General features: G+C 50.9%; 1 protein-coding gene and 1 non-coding gene across 3 annotated transcripts in view; one reads left to right on the top strand and one right to left on the bottom strand.

Moving 5' to 3' along the window:
- Nucleotides 1-9,683: 9,683 nt before the first annotated feature.
- On the bottom strand, nucleotides 9,684-9,786 carry LOC148119193 (U6 spliceosomal RNA). The gene has a single exon (XR_015735550.1). It is a non-coding gene; the product is annotated as a U6 spliceosomal RNA (small nuclear RNA).
- Nucleotides 9,787-12,580: 2,794 nt separating this feature from the next.
- The window catches only part of Pacsin1 (protein kinase C and casein kinase substrate in neurons 1), a 39,026-nt gene continuing 32,341 nt past the window's right edge, over nucleotides 12,581-19,265 (top strand). The window contains exon 1 of one of the 2 annotated variants that reach the window (XM_048451170.3): nucleotides 12,581-12,734. The gene's annotated coding sequence lies outside the window, so the exon portion shown is untranslated. Of the gene's footprint in view, nucleotides 12,735-13,509; nucleotides 13,666-19,265 lie in introns of those variants that run through there. The other variant, XM_085679906.2, reaches the window with a different exon arrangement.

Here is a 19,265-nt window from a genome sequence, read left to right as displayed (position 1 = left end):
AAAGAAACCTTGTCTTGAAAAATAAAACAAGCTGGGTGGTGTAAGAAGAATTTATAGTTATAGTTTTTCCTAGTTATGATAAAAGATAAAGTAGAGGGCTGGAGGGATGGCTCAGAGGTTAAGAGCACTGACTGCTTCTCCAGAGGACCTGGGTTCACCCAGCAGCCACATGGCAGCTCACAACTGTCTGAAGATCCAGTTCCAGGGGATCTGACACCTTCACGCCAATGCACATAAAATAAGTCAAATAAAACCATAAAAAAGATAAAGTAGATATAAATATTGTAACTGTAATTCTTGCTTGATAGCTGTTTTGTTATATGTAATTTTACTATGTTAAAACCTTCCTTTTTGTTTAAATAGAAAAGGGGAAATGGTGTAGGAGTTCCTTCTGTTTGTGTGTTGCTTTCAATGGTAAATGAATAAAGAAGCTGCATTGGCCTAGTTGATAGGGCGAAACTTAGGTAGGCAGAGAAAACAGAACTGAATGCTGGGAGAAAGAAGGGCAGAGTCAGAGAAGCCATGGATCCTCCGCCTGAGATGAACCAGTTAGAACCTTTCCCAACAAGCCACTGCCATGTGGTGATATATACAGATTAATAGAAATGGGTTAAATCAAGATGTGAGAGCCAATAAGAGGCTAGAACTAATAGGCCAAGCAGTGATTTAATTAATACAATTTCTGTGTGGTTATTTCGGGGCTAAGATAGCTAGACAGCCAGGACGAACAAGCAGGTCCACTCCTTTACTCCTTTACAGCAGCTGGGCAGTGATGGCGCACACCTCTAATCCTAGCACTCGGGAGGCAGAGGCAGGCAGATCTCTGTGAGTTCGAGGCAAGCCTGGTCTACAGAGCAAGTTCCAGGACTGGTTCCATACCTACTGAGAAACCCTGCCTTGAAAAACAAAAAGAACACAAACAAACCAATAAAAAAAATGGAAAAAGAAAAAAGAAAACAAAACAATTCAGTCTATTTAGCTAACTATCAAGTTTATAATAAAAAAAAACAACAAAAAAAAAAACAAAGACAATAATGTAAGCAACCCCACTTGGTTCTCTGAGCCCACCTGGCTGCACTCAGGGTGTGGTGCTGCACCCTGAGGAGGCTGCATGGGGACTGGGACGAGCCACCCCATGGAGCCTTGCCCATGAACGGGTAAAGGGCAGTGTGTTCTGCTCTCCTGCCTCACTTTTTTTCCTGAGCTGCTGCAATGCCAGCCAGGCTGTTACCATATGGCTGTTCTACTTCTCCAGCCACAGAAGTGGCTTTTTGTAAACTGGGGACAGGGCTCTGAGCCTCCTCCAGATGTCCTCTGTACCTAGCTCTATCACGTCAAGGTGAAGATTTCAATCTTGGTTTTGTTTGTATTTTATTTTATATTTTTGAGACAGGGCTTCACTGTGTAGTCCTGGCTGGTCTATAATTCCTCTGCCTCCCTTATAAGTGCTGGGATTAAAGGTATGTGACAAGATGCCCAGTTATTTTTATTTGTTTTTGTTTGTTTGTCTTTGTTTTCTTGAGACAGGGTTTCTCTGTGTAGCTTTGGAGTCTGTTGTGAAAGGCTGCTTGTTGGTACCTGGCCGTTTAAGCCCCAAAATAATCACACAGAAACTATATTAATTAAATCACTGCTTGGTCCATTAGCTCTAGTTTCTTATTTGCTAACTCTTGCATCTTAATTTAACCCATCTCCATTAATCTGTGTATCACCACGAGGTCATGGCCTACCAGCAAAGTTTCAGCTTGTCTGTCTCTGACAGTGGCTCCATGGCTTCTCCCTGACTCCACCTTCCTTCTCCCAGCATTCAGTTTAGTTTTCCCAGCCTACCTTTGTTCTGCCCTATCAGGCCAAGCCAGTTTCTTTAGTCACTAATAGTATTCACAGCATATAGAGGGGAATCCCACATTAGGAGTCTGTCCTGGAACTTGCTCTGTGTTGAGGACCATAGACCACCAGACCCTGAGTTTTCTGTAAACAGTTTGTTTTCTGCTGCTCTAAGCACGAGACCCTAATGGCAGGGGTGTGATTTCTGGTGGTTCTGCAGCTGAAAGATCCCGAGAGCTGGGGCATGGCCAGAGCCCTACATAAGCTGCCTCTGAGCGCAATAAAGTGGGCATTCTTGGCATTCTTGTTTCAAGGATGACCTGTGTTCCCGAGTTGGCAGTTTGGATCTCTGTGAGTTCAAGGCCAGCCTGGTCTACAGAGCAACTTACAGGACAGGCTCCAAAGCTACAGGGAAACCCTGTCTCAAAAAACCAAGAAAAAAAACATACACATACATATCCACACTCATTCATGCACATACATGCTCACATTTGAGAACACACATGCACATGAGCACACAGGCACACACATATATGTAGCATACACACACACACACACACACACACACACACACACACACACACACATGCTAGGGAGCTTTGTAAAATGGCAGACTTAGCCAGACATGGTGGCACATGCCTGGCCAGTTTCTTGTGTATAGCAAGCCTGAGGTCACCCTGACTGAGTGAGACTCTGTCTTTCATCCACCCAAGTGCTAACAAGGCTCAAACTCACTTAGCTTCTGAGATCAGGTATGTTCTAGTGGCATGGTCATAGACTCATGAACTTGTCTTAAAACTACAATGGAAAACTAGCGCCATAGGGATTGTTCAATAGTTAAGCGCACAGGCTCTGTTTGGTTTTTGGGACAAGATCACATCCTAGGTTGTACATGGTACATAGTCATATATTCAGGAAAGACACCCACACACAGAAAATAAAACAATGTTTCCCAAGACCAGAGCCTAGGGAGAGGGGACTGCTCGGTCAGTAAGGAGCCAACCATGTGAGTCTGAGGACCTGAGTGTGGATTCTCCACATCCGTGTAAAACTTCCAGATGGTGGCCACATACCTGTAATCCTGTACTGAGGGGACAGAGACAGGAGGAGCCCTAGGTGTCATTGGCCAGCCAACCCTGCCCGATTAGTGAGTTCCAACTGAGAGACTGTCAAAAAATAAAGTGGGAAGTGATTGAGGAAGACACCTGACACAAACCTCTGGCCTCCACACACCAATATGCATACATGCATTCATATGTACACACTCACACATACACATTCATGTACACATACATACACACATATACATGTGCTCACATGTACACACATACACAGTCACATGCACACACATATATGCATTCATATGTACACACTCATGTACAATACATACATGCATGTACACGTGCTCATATGTACACACTCATATATATATATACACATACATACATGCACACACATACATGCACTCATGTACACACATGCAAACATTCATACACATACATGCACTCATATGCACACACACATATGCATACATGACAAAACAAAAGACCAAAAAGCACTAAAAAGCAGAAAAGCAGAGAGCACAGGCTAGAAGGCTCCCCACAAGCTCTGGGCGGTGTCTGTGCACAAGCCCTGTCTTCGATGGGGTTGGATTTGAAGAAAGCAGTCTTTGCTAGCTGGGATCGAAGAGAGGCTGTGTTCTACAGCTCAGGAGCATGGGTCTGCCTTGAGATCCATGGGTGTCCCCAGACCTGGGGGCCAGTTGTCCAACTTTTCAGCCAAGAGCAAGACTGCTCGATCAATTGTAACAACCTCTCCTGACATGAGATGCAAACTTTGGAGCCCTGGGCTTGGGTTCAACATCAGCGCAGTCTATTCCCTTATCAAAGTATTGTGGGTTTCAAAGCAGTCTAACAGCGTGGACCACACGGCGGCCACTGCAGGTTAGTGGTGTGGACCACACGGCGGCCATTACAGTCTAGTGGTGTGGAACACACGGCGGCCACTACTGCAGTCTAGCAGCGTGGACCACATGGCGGCCATTGCAGTCTAGTGGTGTGGAACACACGGCGGCCACTGCTGCAATCTAGTGGCGTGGACCACATGGTGGCCATTGCAGTCTAGTGGCGTGGACTACATGGTGGCCACTGCTGCAGTCTAGTGGCGTGGACCACACGGCAGCCAGTGCTGCAGTCTAACGGCGTGGACCACACGGTGGCCACTGCTGCACGGCTGCTTGACAAAGTTCCAGCACTGCGACACTGCAGACCACCCACCCTTCTCCAGCCTTTTAACTTTCACTTTTAGTGACTCTCACTATTAATGCCTTTCCCTTTGGGAAAAAGGCTGAAAATGTATGCATTGGTAGCCTCTCTAAACAAATAATTCTTTGGGAAAAAAATCCTTGCCACCTCGGAGCCAGGAATCCCACTGTGCCCTCCTAATTACATCAAGAACAGGAAAGTTAGTGATTTGCTAGACACACCTGATCCCAAGGATGAAATTCCTACAGTTCAGATCCAGAACCTGTAGCCGTTAAGGGCAAGAGTCCAGTTAATAAACACAGAGAAATCAGGATGGCCTGGCATCATGGGAAAAAAGACATCAGGAACTTTTGGGAGCATCTGAGGGGAACAGGCCCATTTAGAAAGAAAATGGAGTATAGTGTCTGCTCCCCAGAAGCCCTTTCCCAAGGTCAGGCATCTGGATGAGGGTCTCCATTCCTTCAGGGGCTTGAGGAAAGTTCCTGCTTGCTACAGCAGTCATTCCTCTTATCTCTGGCAGGAGGAACTTGTGACCCTTTCATGAAAACGTGCCTGGTGCCTCTCCTCAGTGTCAATGCTGGATTCCTCAATCCCTGATCTCCCCAGCTCACAGGCCCCTTTTCTTCTATTAATCCTATGTGCAACTATACAGCATAAAAGCTGTATTCTTTTCTCAATAAACATTGCTGGCAGCCATCCCAATTCACCCTCAGATCATGTCAGCTCCTCCTTCTCCCCACCCCAAGGGTTCCACATACCCTCTTTGGGACCTGGACACATACCCCCACCCTCCCACTCCCCCACTCCCACCCCCCACACCACCCCCACCGCCAAGCAGTTCTCCAGCACTATCGGGTGTGTAATGATTAATCTTTTTTTTCTTCCAGAAACAGGGTTTCTCTGTGTAGCCCTGGCTATCCTGGAACTCACTCTGCAGACCAGGCTGGCCTCACAAAGATCTGCCTCTGCCTCCCGTAAAGACACAACATGCCCACCCAGCAAGACCTTCTCAAATACATAATCATAAAGAGAAGAACACATGGGAGGCTGGAGACACAGCTCTGTGACTGGTGGGGGAAGCACTGGCCCAGCCTGCAAGAGGCCCTGGGCTTGATCCCAGCGCAGCAGAAGTGGGGGAGGGCGCATGTGACTGTAATCCCTGCACTCCAGAGGGGAAGCAGAGGCTCAGAAGTTCCTCTGGCGCCAGAACTCCCTCAAGGATATCCTGGGCTACATGAGACCCTATCTTAAAGCAGCCAAGGGTGGGGGCGGGGTGAGTTAAGCAAACTTCTGGGGGTATCTGTTTCCTGACAGGATTATTTAAGATGAGAGGACTCAGGCTCAGCCTGGCGATACCACCTGATAGGCATGAGAACAAGGGTATTAGAAAGAGAGGCCCAAGCCTTCAGTCTGCCTTTAATCTGCTGGGAGGCAGAGGCAGGTGGGTCTCTGTGAGTTCAAGGCCAGCCTGGTCTACAGAGCAAGTTCCAGGTAAGAGGCTAGCCACGCAGGAAAGTCTTGGAACACTGCAGAAACAACGCCCTGTGCGGGTGGCCCTTCCTCCAGCGAGTATAGTTTCTGTCGGAGCCTCTGAGACACTCAAAACTCTTGATCCTCCTGTGATTGATTACAGGCGTGCATCTCCATGTCGGCTCCAAGTGCTAATGTTAAGAATAGATGGGAGAGCCGGGCAGTGGTGGCGCACAGCTTTAATCCCAGCACATGGGAGGCAGAGGCAGGCGGATCTCTGTGAGTTTGAGGCCAGCCTGGTCTACAGAGTGAGTTCCAGGACAGCCAAGGCTACACTGAGAAACTCTGTCGAAAAATAAATAAATAAATAAAAGACTAGATGATGGAGATGGGGTGGCTGGGTGGGTAAGGCCGCTTGCTGCCAGGCCCAAGGACCTGTTCCCAGGGACCCATGTGGTAGAAGGAGAGAACCAATTCCCAAAAGTTGGCCTCTGACCTCTACACATCCTATCGCCCCCACCCTGTCACAAATAAATAGTAATTTAAAAAAAATAAGGTAGCAAGAACAAGATGGTTTAAAGGTACTTGCTGGCTGCCCAAAGATGCAAGTCTGAGGACCCAAGTTCAAATCCAGGAGACCACATAAAGATAGGAAGAGCCCCCACACAATGATAATAATAAAAATAATTTAAAAAAAGGAATAGATGGACACAGTGGGACTTGTTCTTGTGATCTCAGAATTTAGGAGATTGAGGCAGGAGGATTACACTGAGTTCAAGACCAACTCGGGTTACAGTATGAAACCTTGTCTCAGAAAAACCTTAGAGGGCTGGGGAGCTGGCTCAGAGGTTAAGAGTGCACACTGTTCTTGCAGAGGACCCAGGCTCAGTTCCTAGCACTCATGTGGTGGCTAGCAACTGTCTGTAACAGATCCAGCAGATGAGAGCGCCATTAATTGGGAAGTGGAGGCAGGAGGATGAGAAATTTAACACCATCCTCAGTTACACAGTGAGTCCAGCCAGTCTGGGCTATCGAAGACTGTCTCCAAAAAACTAAACCTACACAAACGTGCACAAGGCTTGAGATAGACTCTGCCTCTGCTCGGGAATTCCGCTTGTAGTTGAGGCCCAACACCATTAGGTGGCGAGAGTGTCCAGGCCACAGCCCTAGGTACCACAGGGTCAAGCGGTTGGCGTAAGCCCCAGTCTGCGCTTGTTCTTTCTAGGTACCGAGCAGAATGTGGTCCTTGGAACCAGAGTGCCGGGATTTGAAACGCAGCTCCAACGCGTTCCAGCTCTGTGACATCGCACGCGTGACCTGAGCTCTCCGCGTCCCGGCCTGTAGCACGACGGCTAGTATGTCTCAAACCCAGAAAGAACCTGGGGAGGCCAGCCTGGTCTACAAGAGCTAGTTTCAGGACAGGCTTGGACAGACTGCAAAGCTACAAAGAAACCCTGTCTCGAAAAAGAAAGAAAAAAAAAAAAAAAAAAGAACCTGGTTCGGAGAAAGTCTCTGTCATAGCGTCTGTGTGTCCTGGGTAAACTGCCTCTGGGCCATCACTGGGTCCTAAATCTGGGCACCTCCCAAAGGAAGGAGGTGTGGCTTCCAGACACAAGTCACAAGCAGAGAAACCTACAACTGCAAAACTCCTGACACCCTGGGATTCAAGGTGTAATGGCAATCGTCTCTGTACACCAGGCAGCTGACTGCCGCTCTACGAGTGGGAGGCCAAGTGGCGGAAGCTGAGGAGAGGGTAGAGGGGCTGTAAGGCTGTCCTAAGCACAGCCTGTTTCCACGTCACGTTGCTGAAGAGAAACTCAGAAAATAAAACCCTGTGCTGGGCAGCCAAGACCCAGCCAGTCGGATTCCCGATTTTGTCTTGCCCAGCCTCCAAACAGGTTCCACCGGCTCGGTAGCCGTGAGGCAAGGAGGCTACAACCCAATCAAAGCTCAGAGATCCGTTTTCAGCTCCAGCTCTGTCACCGACTTGACTTGCTGTGTGATCTTGAATGAGTCGCTCGCCCTCTCTGAGTTTAAGAATCCCCAGCCTCAAAAGTGGGGTCAATCGCTGGCCTTCCACAGGGTGGTTGGGCTCGGGGGTGGGTGAGTTGACACAATGCCTGGTGAGCAGGCACAGAGCTGCAGAGAAGGCTCAGCAGTAGAGGTGCTTGCCACAGAAGTCTAGAGGCCTAAATTCAATAGGGGGTCCCACCTGGAGGAAGGAGTGTACTGACTGACACCCTCTGACCTCTACACATTCTGCCAACCCCACCCTCACACAAATAAATAGTTGTCTCCTGACCTTCACACATGTAGTGTGCTCCTTGTGCTCAAACACACGTATCATGCATGCCATGCACACATTCAATAATCATCGATAATTTTTAGCCACAATATGGTGGTGCACACCTTTAATCCCAGCACCCAGGAGGCAGAGGCAGGTGGATCTCTGTGAGTTCAAAGCCAGCCTGGTCTGTGGAATAAGTTCTAGGACAGCCAGTGATACTATGTCTCAAAAAAAGTGAATATTATTTTTTTTTTGATTTTTGAGTCAGGGTTTCTCTGTAGTTTTTGGTGCCTGTCCTGAAACTAGCTCTTGTAGACCAGGCTGGCCTCTGTAGAGTGCTGGGATTAAAGGCGTGCGCCACCACCGCCCGGCCTGAAAATAATAATTTTTTAGAAGTTAAAACAGCAAAACCCCAAACTGAGCATGAGGGTACATGCTTGTAATCTCAGTGCTCTAGAGGGAAAGGTCAGAAGCCAAGCCAGGCAGTGGTGGCAAACACCTGTAGTCCCAGCAGAGGCAGGCGGATCTCTATGAGTTCAAGGCCAATCTGGTCTATAGAGCTAGTTCCGGGACAGCCAGGGCAGTTTGAGACAGAGACCCCCTGTCTCAAAACAAACAAACAAACAAACAAACAAAAAGTTGAACGTCACCCTCCCACCCTCCACTGTCCAAGGCCACCCTAGGAAACTACTTTCGACTGCCTCAGAGAGAAAGAGAATCAACGCCCCCACCTGCCTCCTTCTCCCTTCTTCCTCCTTCCTCCTCCTTCCTCCCCAAGTCTTTTTACTACATGGAAGAAAGGAGACCTGAAATCTCTCTTCTGCCTGCTCCTCTCCCAGGCCTAACTCGCAGTATCAATTACCAATCCATTATTCATTCATTGATTTATTTATTCCCACGCCTGTTCAGCACTGCCCACACGTCTTTTGTGTCTCTCTGGCATCTGGAAACCCTCAGGGACAGCTGCGCCTGGCTCCTCGCTCTATGAGGCACAAACTCTGGGAGGGAGGAAGCTTTGCTCTGAGGGGGGCTTGGCACAGGGACACTAGAGATGTGGAAAATGTCAGGAAAGCAAAACTTGATGCTCAGAAGCGAGGGCAGGCACGTTGAGGCAGAGGCACAGAACTGGAGGAAAGGTGGAGGTGGCGCACAGACCTGCGGGAGTGGAGGCAGCAGGATGGGGGCAGGGAACGCACAGGAGGGTGGATCAGGTTGTCTCTGAAAGCAGGTCTGCAATCAGACCGTCTAGAAGGAAGCTGGTCTAATTCAGGAAGCGTGGACATTCCATGTCAGTTCCTGAAACATTTATTTTGAGTTACACAGGGACGGACTGCGTGGGCCTGAGTGGTGGGGTGCTCTCCTTTTCCTTCCAGCGTCTTGGCTGCTAAGGTCTGTGCTCAGCCCCAGCCACGCCTCAGCTCTGCACAGTGCCCCGTGGTCTGTCTTCTCATTCCCCTCTCTCTATTTTTGATTGTTTTGTTTTTGTTTGTTTGTTTTTGGTGTTTTGAGACAGAGTTTCTCTGTGTAACAGCCCTGGCTGTCCTGGAACTCATTCTGTAGGCCAGGCTGGCCTCGAACTCATAGAGATCAACCTGTCTTTGCCTCCAAAGTGCTGGGATTAAACTCATGTGCCATCCTGTTTGAATTTTTTTAATTGATTTTTTTTTATTGAACTCTACAATTTTCTCTGCTCCGCTCCCTGCCTCTCCCCTCCCATTCTGCCCTCTCCCAAGGTCCCCATGCTCCCAATTTACTCAAGAGATCTTGTCTTTTTCTACTTCCCATGTAGATTAGATCTATGTATGTCTCTCTTAGGGTCCTCATTGTTGTCTAGGAAAAATATAGAATGCTTCTTTTACGTGTCATCCTGGCGCAGCGGCCACGCTAATCTTCTCTGTATTGTTCCAATTTTAGTATATGTGCTGCCGAAGCGAGCACTCCTGTTTGAATTTTCAAGGGTCCCGAGCTGACCTCAAGCTCGCTGGGTGCCCGAGGATGCTGACCTGACCTTCTGACTCTCCAGCCTCTGCTTCCTGAGTCCTGGGCTCCCAAGTCTGCACCACTACACCCAGAGACTGGAAGCTACAGCTGGAGCCCCGGAATCTGAGTGAGTGTGCTAGGCACAAACCCCACTAGCTGAGCAACTCCTCAAAGCCCGCCTGGCCTCCTGACTGGGTCCACAGCTCCTATGAGAGCAGCTGCTTCCCTCTCAGCCTCTGGCCTCTCTATCCTCCTGAATCACAACCTTCTGCCCTGTGAGCATCTCCTCCTGACTCTTAGCACCCTCCAAAGTCTGCCACAAAGGGACAGCGCATGCCTGTCCCATTTTGAAAGTCTGGTGCTGTGGACTCCTCTGGCTTTTTTCTTAAAATTACTGTTGTTGTTGTTGTTATTATTATTATTTTTATTGAGAGAACTCACTGACTTCTCTCTGCCGTCTCAACCCTCACCCTCTGTATTAGGTTTCAAGGGCCAGTCACTTTGCATCCTTTGGTTCCAGCATCTCACCAGGGAAGTGTAGCCATCATCGCTGTCAGTATGATGCACGGAGCCCTGGGTGTGTCAGTGGCTCCCCTAGGCCCCAGACGTGCCATTTAAACAGCTTGCCACACAAGGCTGAGTCACAGGAGGGTTCACTGGGAGCTAAGTGAACTCTGTCCCACCCACGCGAGCCTCACACCTTTGCCTGGGGCTGATGGGAAACTCAGGGTTGAGGTGTGGAGAACGGGAACTGGGAGGTGCTGAGGCTGGAACAGAGGGTGGGCCTCATCAGCCCCAGGCTACCGCACACCTGTGTACAGGTGCTGGCCTTGCCTAGAAGTTCCCCAACCCCTGTGCCATGTGACTAACCAGAACTTCAGCTGGTCTTTCAGCTCCTCTAGCGAAGCTTGCAGGGCAGCTCTGCCCAGAGGGCCCCCCAACCCTCCCTGGAACACCTGGACCATTCACTGAGGGGAGAGGACACTCTCCCACGGGGGCTGGCATCTTTTTGTGGTGGCCTGCTATAAGAAGTCTAGTGATAAAACAGTGCAGTTTGCTGGCCGACCTTCACTTTCCATCCGTCCTGTCTGCTGCGCCAGCTACCTCCAGATCCCCGCCTCTTCAACTTCCCAGTGCCTACTGCAGGCCTCCAGTAACTACTGTGGTTCTTTAGAGATCCTCCAGGCCTGCAGGGCCAAATGGGGACCGCTGAGGCAGGCAGCCTGGTGGAGCGGCCTCTCTCACAGCAGCCGGCTTCTACGGTGTTATCCAGCCTAACCAGCCCCTGGAATAGACATTTATTTTGTTGCTCTGCCCCTGACTAATCCGTCTACACCCTTGACTGTCTGCTCTGACCCCAGTGTAGGTTTGCCCTGTGGCCTGCTCGATTGGTGTTGTCTTCCTCCAGGCTCTAACGACCTAGCTTGGAGCCAGTGCTCAGGGAATTCTTGCCAAAGGAAGGAACACTGTACTCGGGCCTTCTTCTGGGTCCCTGAAGTGAACTTCAGAGCTCACAGTGAGGGTTCGCGGCCAGGGGATTCAGGAAGGATAGACACATGCGCATCAGCTCAGGGGTGCGGGAGAGTAGGGCGGTCTGCGGCAAACCCGGAGTCCACACCGCCTCATTGGAAGTCTAGTGTTCAACATCAGCCTCACCCACTCCGGTCCTGGCCACAGTTCTGTGTTCTCTACAGATCTGTTTTCAGTTTTGGGCACACCACTTCAAGATACATGCTCCTCCCCATGTGAACACCCAGCTCTCTCCTGAGCGTGAGTTGGGGGAGGCAGAGGTAGCTGGTTTTTCTGTTTGGTTGTTTTTGTTTTGTTTTTCAAGACAGGGTTTCTCTGTGTAGCCAGAACTCTCTCTGTAGACCAAACTGGCCTCCAACTCACAGAGACTCACCTGCCTCTGCCTCCCCAGTGATGGGATTAGTAGTCAGTTTTGTTCTATTGAAGCCCACCCCCCTCCCCGGCTGTCTCATCGCTCAGCGCCTGATTTATCGCAGGCGCCCCACAGACATTGAATGAAACTGCCTTAGACCCCACTCCTGGGGCGGAAGTCTGGCTCCTGGAAGCGTGGACCCAAGTCCCAGAAAGCCTCAGAAAAGGCCTTAAGTCGGCTTTGATGACCGGGAGGGGGCATGAGAAAGAGTGAAGGAGAGAGCTTTCTCTCTTAGGCTAGACCACAGGCTCCTGCTCTGCTGGCATCCACACACACATAGAGGAGGGGTCACCACACCAGGGTTAGACCGCAGGTTCCTGTCCTGCATGCATCCCCACACACATTGGTAGAAGATGGGGTCATCATGCCAGGGCTAGACGGCAGGTCCTTGTCCCGTGTGCGCCCCTCCCCACATGGATAGAAGAGGGGGTCATTACACCAAGGCTAGACAGAAGTGCCCTGTCCTGAAAGCACCCACACACACATGGGTAGGGGGTCATTACACCAGGGCTAGATAGAAAGGCCCTGTCCTGCATGCACCCCACCCCCGCACACACACAAGAGGAGGGGGTCATCACATCAGGGATAGACATAGGCAAGCCTCTATACTGCGTGCACCCACACGTGAGACGCAAGGATTAGGAGCGCGCAGGAACCACGCACCCAGCCTGGGAGCAAGCGGCCGGGCGGGTGCGGCCTCCGGGTACCGCGACGCTGCCACCTGCGCAGCCACCGCGCCGCCATTGGCTCGCGGAGAAGCCGCTCTAATCCGCGCCGCCTCCGCCCCGGCGCGGCGCTGCGCTCCGCGGAGTCTCTGACCTTCCTCCTTCCCGCAGCCCCGGAGAGACGCGCGACGGTCGCGCCGATCTCCTCCTCCCCCGGGAAGCCGTCCGGGCTTGAGGCTGGGCCTCCGCCGCCCGCTTCGCCCCCCGCCGCCGATGGTGTCCGGAGCTCCGGCGCCCAGGTACCGGGTCTAAAGCGTGGAGCGAGCGCGGGGTGGAGTGAGGGTGCGGGGAGGCCAGGGCCCGAGTGAGGGATGCAGGTCCCCAGCGTGTGGTGGCGTTGGACGCAGCCGAGGACAGGGACCTGGAGAGAGGTAGGCGCGCACCCGGGGACGCTCCTGGGCTGAACCTAGGCAATGCCAGGATGGCCCTGAACTAGGCCCCTTAGGGATGCCGAAGGGGAGGCTTTTACCCCAAGGAAAGAGGAGGAAATAGGTTTGTTGGGAAACTGGGGCCTGGCCCCGAGTGTTGAGTGTGTTTTTCTGGGACCAGCTGGGATGGGTGGGCCGGTGCCAGCTTGGTGCGTATGTTATTTCTGGACCAGAGTGGGCTGGGGAGAAGCACAGCCAGCGACGTCTGGTTTAGATTACAGGCACTTCCTTCTTTGCTTCCGACCCTTCCCCCAACCAGCTGGGGTGGGTGGTGGGTGGAAGGAGAGAAGAGGTAGTGATGCTCAGGGGCCTCGCAGATGCAGTAGAATCCTCTCTGCGCCACACTGCCCTCCCTCTACCAACCTCAGACCATTTGGTCACGGTTGGGGCGCTCCCCCCCCCCCATAGTGTTCACCTTTCAGGAGGCTGTGGAAAGGTTAAAGGGTCATTAATGTGTCTGGGACACGGTGGCAAACCCCAGAGCTTGGCTAGACCCAGCTTCAAACCCCAGTTTTTCCCCACCTCCCCTAAGCCCAGCTCTGCAGCTTGGGGGGACGTCACACTTGCGGCCACCTTCTTTTTCTAGGCACAACCAGAAATAGCTCCCATTGTCAGGGGCCCTGGCACAGCTGGGGTGCTGATTGCCAATGGTTTGGGAAGCTCTGCCCCCAGCCCGGTTTTCTTACCAGATGTTTGCCTGACTACTCAGATCATCCCCTCCTGAGAGCTTCCTGTGGCCCAGGTGAGAGACCACCTCCCACACCATGTTCCTGGACCCTGTCAGCCTTGAAGTTATTTATGTCTGGTCTGTTGCCCTCTAGACCAAAGTGTCTTCAGGCTAAGAATCTGATTTGTCTCTGTCATTGCTCGGGTGTCTGAGAAGGGCTCATCACTGAAGAAATGTCTGCAGTGCGAATGAATGAATGAATGAATATGTAAATTCTGGGCAATTGCTAGCAAGCTGAAAGATGAAAGGGAGTCCCCTCTGGATTTTCGACCTGCACACCCCGGCCTCCCCCATCCTCCTCTTGTCCGCCCCCCCACCCCCCCACACACACTTCGGGAACCAAAGAGCATGAAGCTCCTCTAGACCTGGGGTTGAGAGGCAGCTGTGATTATTGGAAGGACTTCTGCCCTGCTGGCTCCTGACTGTCTTGTTGGCCCCCTAATGTCCTTGGGGAATCTGGCCCATCATTGAGGGTTTCCCTTTCTTCAAGCCACCGGGCTGGTGATTTCTCCTGTGTTGCTATGCTCAGACCCTCGGTCCTAGCTCTAACAAGACAGCCTATGTCATGCTCCGGGATTGGGTGAGCCCCCAGCAGGCTGTCCTGGGTCTCCTGGCTCTTCCAGGAGCTGTGTGTAAAGGCGACATGGGGTTTTGCAGGGCCTTGCTCCTCTGACAAGGCTGTGCCACCGTGCCCAGTCAGCTGACCCCACCTCATCCCTGCTCAACCCTCCCCTGCTCTGAGACTCTCCATTCCTCTTCAGAAGCTTCCTTGGCTGCATCCCCACCCCGTCCTGCTCCCCTCTCCTCGGACCCTCTGGTATAACCCTGCTTCAGGTTTTGAGTGACATCTTTCCCTGGGTTATGGAGTCTTCCATGGATACAGGGGTGTGTGCGTGTCCTGGTCCGGTGTCCCCAGGGCCTGACACAGAGGCTTCACTTGTGAAAGCCTGACATGGTAGCTCCACCATGACTTCAGGCAAGGTTCTCCCTCCTCAGGAGATGCCTGCGTCCCCAGCAGGAATGAGGGAGACCTTACTGGAGAAGGGAAACTTGTGTGGGCCAGGAAGGACAGGGAAGGCCATCAGGGAAGGAGTTCACTGATTTGGGCCGTTCCCCCCCCACCCCGCCCCGTGTAACCTAGAGGAGGAGCGGAGAGAATGGGTGTCCTGAGTAGGGCCTGGAACTTACTATGACAAACACGGTCTGCTGAGCCACACCCCATCCCTCCTCCTCCTCCTTCTCCTCTTTCTCCATCTTCTCCTTCTTCTCCTTCACTATTATTATTAATTCTGAGACAATGGCAATCACAGATAACCCCACAGGCTGCGAACAGCTGGAGGGACTCTCAGAGCTGTGTCCAGTTAGGTCCCAGCATCCTCGGGCACTGCTGCTGGGGACCAGTGTAGGACATCTACAGATGGTACCCTGAGCAGCCAGGACCCTAGATGATGCTCACTGCAAGAAGGGTAGAGGAAGGGTGGAGGTGGGCTGCGGGAGCAGGAGCTGGGATGCCAACGAAGTGAGCGCTGCCAGCTCAGAGGGGAGGAGATCTGTGGGGCTGGAGAGATGCCTTTGGCCTTCAAACTGGGGTTCCTGAAGGCTGGGAGGACCAGAGGCCGTGGCTACTTTTTAAGCATCACATCGTGTGGAAATGCTGGCAGGAGGGTGGTTTATTAGGTGAGAGCGCTGGCTGCTCTCACAGAGGACCTCCCTGGGTTTGATTCCCAGTGCCCACATAGCAGGTCAAAACTGCACTTCAATTTCAGAGCATCTGGGACCCTCTTCTGACCTCGTCAGGTGCCAGGCACTCACAGTGCACAGGGGTCCATGAAGATAAAACACGTATGCACATAGAATAAAACAAATATATAAAAAACTTTGGAAGCTGGCATGGGCTGGGATGGAGCCGTCAGATAAGATGCGGGCACCTGGTTAAGTGGTGAAATCTGAATTTGATCGGGGATGTGGCTCTATAGTAAAGTGCTGTGTAGCGGGCGCTGAGGCCCTAGGTTAAATCCCAGCACTGGAAAAAAGTTCAGGTAAATAAATTTATTTGTTTATTTGTGTGTGTGTGTGTGTGTGTGTGTGTGTGTGTGTGTGTATGTAAATGCTTTTTAGCATAAACATATACCAAATGTTGCATTATAAACTTGTACCAAAAGGAGGATTTTTCATGGCATCTCAATGACAGAACATGCTTCATGTTCTCCTGCGGCGGTCCTAGACTTCGCCCTAATAGAAGCATCTGGGGCTGTTGTCCTTCGGAGGGTAAAGACGGCTGGCTGCCGACTGAACGCTCACAGGGTAGAAGATAGCGACCTCCACAGCTGTCCTGTGACTCCCACACATCATGGTGGAACACAGTCACACCCCTCCACGATGAATAACTGTAGTGATTTAAACTTGATTTGTCCTTTATTTGAATCTCATTTGCCCTGGTGTCCTTTGGCCTCTCTAGGCTGGTTAGGGATGGAGAGGGAGAGAGGACAGAATCTCCTATTTGCTCTCTTTCTGTCCTGCGGGAGGGCTCCTAGGTGATTACTGGGAATGAACAGAACTAACAGAGTGTGTGTGTGTGTGTGTGTGTGTGCAACTGTGCAAGCATGGAGGTTAGGGGTTGCCTCGGGCTTCAGGACACCGCCGTCTTCACAGGACACCTTGCTTCAGACAGAGTCCCTTGTTCTGTACTGCTCCACCCGGACTTTCATGGGTTCTTACGTGTTTTGTGTCTCGCTGTAGGAGCACTTGGCATTACAAACACTGCCATGCCCAGCTTGAAGGCTTAGGCCCTGATGGTCACACGGACTCAGACTCAAGGCCTGACGGTCTGGTCACAGGGCGGTTTTGAATTCTGTGTCAGTGAACTGATTCTCTGAACTGCCCAGAGAGTGCTCAGCTGCCTGTTCAAATGGACAAGGGAGGTGGAGCCTCTAAACAGGGTTAATCCAGTGCTGCGCAAATCCTCACAGTAAGCCTTTTCCTGGCGTAGGGTGTGGCGGACAAACCCTCACATCTCTGGGGGATAATGTGCTGGCACCCCTTCTTTTGTCCATCCCACTTTGGGGCAATCCCAAAGTGCAGTTTGAGCAAGGACAGTCTTAGTCTTGGTTGGGCAACGATGGTCAGCTGGCTGTCACCAGGAGGACGTGATGTGATGTGGTCAGACACCCCCAGTGCCAACCGTAGGGGGTTCTTCCTTCTGTCCTCAGTCAGCTGCCCTCTGCTGTGTACCAGGCACAGGTGTCTGGGCACACTGGGGGAAAGGGACAACGTAAAAGAGTGGTTGTTACGTGTGGAGAGGATAGCGCTGTGTATGACTAGGACTTGATTTCTCTTTTAATTTGTTTAACTTTATTTTATGTGCATCGGTGTGAAGGTGTCAGATCCCCACCACTACCCATATTTTCTCTTTCTTTCTTTCTTTCTTTCTTTCTTTCTTTCTTTCTTTTTTTTTTTTGAAACAAGGTCTCATGTAGCCCAGGCTGACCTCAAATTGACTTTGTAGCCCAGGTTGACTGAACTTCTGATCCTTCTGCTTCCGACTTAGAGCTGGGATTATAGTGTGTGCAGCGTATCTGGGACTGATGATAGATATTTTTGAATGACTTGCTTCGTTGGACTTCCTAGAACAGGTGACCCAGGCCTCAGCCAGTTCTCACAGGGCCCAGAGGAGACCCTTCATCCTCAGCCCCACTCTGCAGCCCCACTCTGCAGCACCTGGGTCTTTCTGGGGGCTCACATGCCATCCATGACTTTTCTGGGTCACTGCCACCAAAGAAGTGGCTCCCACGGGTGTGGGAGTCAAGGCTAAGGATCCCATACTGACTCATTGAAGGGCTTTGGGTCACTTGGGGTCTCTCTTGGGCTGTTTCCTCTTCTGCCTTTATAAAAATCCTTTATTTTGAGACAGACCTAGAACCTGCTGTGTAGACCAGGCTAGTCCTACTTTATTTTGAGACAGGTTATCACTAAATTGCTTAGACTCCCTTTGAGCTTTCTTTGTAGCTGGACTCCACCTTGGAATCCTCCTGCCTCATCCTCCTGAATATTCTCTATTTGTTGGGGATTGGGTGGCTAGGGATCACCTCCAGGACTTAACAAATCTCCTCTGTCTTTAATTTGTGAAAAAATTTTTTAAAGTTTATTTATTAAAGGGCATGGTGCACAAGACCAGGCTGGTCTACAGAGAGAGAGTTCTAAGACAACCAGGACCACATAGAGAAACCCTGACTGGAAAAACAACAATGAAGATATATTTATTTACGTGTATGGGTGCTTTGTCTGCGTGTACATCTGAACCCCAGAAGAGGGCATCAGAATTCATGGGTCTATAGTTATAGGTGGTTGTTAACTGCTGTGTGGTTGCTGGGAATTGAACTCAGGTCCTCTAGCCCCTTGTTTGTTTTGAGACGAGGTCTCACTGTGCAGCCCTGGCTGTCCTGGAACTCACTGAGATCTGCCTGCTCTGCCTCTCAAGTTCTGGGATTAAGGGCGTGCGCCCCCACCTACCTTTAACAAATAAATAATTTAAAAGTATTTTGCTACTGAGTATTTTAAATTTCATTTGTGTGCACATTCGCGTCGAGCACACACGCTCACGTGGAGGAGTCAGTTCTCTCCTCCCATGTCAGTTTCAGGGATCAAACTCAGGTTATCAGCCTTGGCAGTAAGCACCTTTACACACTGAGCCATGTTGTCCACTCAAGGTAAGGACTTTCTCTGGACTTTCTCTGGGCAATTCTCTCTCTCTCTCTCTCTCTCTCTCTCTCTCTCTCTCACTCTCTTGTTTGTTTTTTGTTTTTTGTTTTTTGTTTTTTTGAGATAGGGTTTCTCTGTAGCTTTGGAGCTTGTCCTGGAACTAGCTCTTGTAGACCAGGCTGGCCTTGAACTCACAGAGATCCACCTGCCTCTGCTTCCCGAGTGTTGGGATTAAAGGCGTGCGCCACCACCACCCGGCGTTTTGGTTTTTTTTTTCCTTCCTTCCTATCTTCCCTCCTCCTCCTTTTTCTTCTTATTTTCTTCTTCTTCTTTCTCTTCCTCCTCCTCCTGCTTCTTTTTCTGTAGCGTTGGAGATGGAGCCCTGAGCCTTACACATACTAGGAAAGAGCTTTACCAATGGGCTACATCTTCATCCCAGGAGAGACTCTGTCTAGCTGAATCGCCTACTGTTTATTAATACCTAAGAAGTAACAATTCATTAATGTCATCAGTTGTCAGTCAGGATTCCCATTTCCTGTTGTCTCAGATGGATCCTCCCCCTCTCTCCTCCTCCCTCTTCTAGTTTAAGGGTGACTGGAGTGGGGCACACCGGTAATCCCAGCCCTTCGGAGGTGGAGGCAGGAGAATAAGGAATTTAAGGTTAGCCTTCACTACATGTCAGATTTGAGGGTAGCCTGAACTACGTGAGACCCTGTCCCAAAACAACAGTTAAAAGAAGACAACAAAGGACCCGAATCAGGCCTGCTCTGATTGGCTGAGAACCTGGGTCCCTTCCTGTGTCTTCTGCTCCATCTTGTACCTTTGTGAGTCATCTGCTTTGTCCGCAGTGCACAGCCTGGGTTCTGCCGACTGCAGCTCCACAGCGCTGTTCAGCAGGGTCCTCTGTGAGTTGGTGG

The sequence above is a fragment of the Myodes glareolus genome, chromosome 18 (genome assembly GCF_982192425.1).
Source record: "Myodes glareolus chromosome 18, mMyoGla1.1, whole genome shotgun sequence".
Taxonomy (NCBI): domain Eukaryota; kingdom Metazoa; phylum Chordata; class Mammalia; order Rodentia; family Cricetidae; genus Myodes; species Myodes glareolus.
Note: the sequence above shows the minus strand (reverse complement) of the source record. Positions and strands in the feature narration are given on the sequence as shown.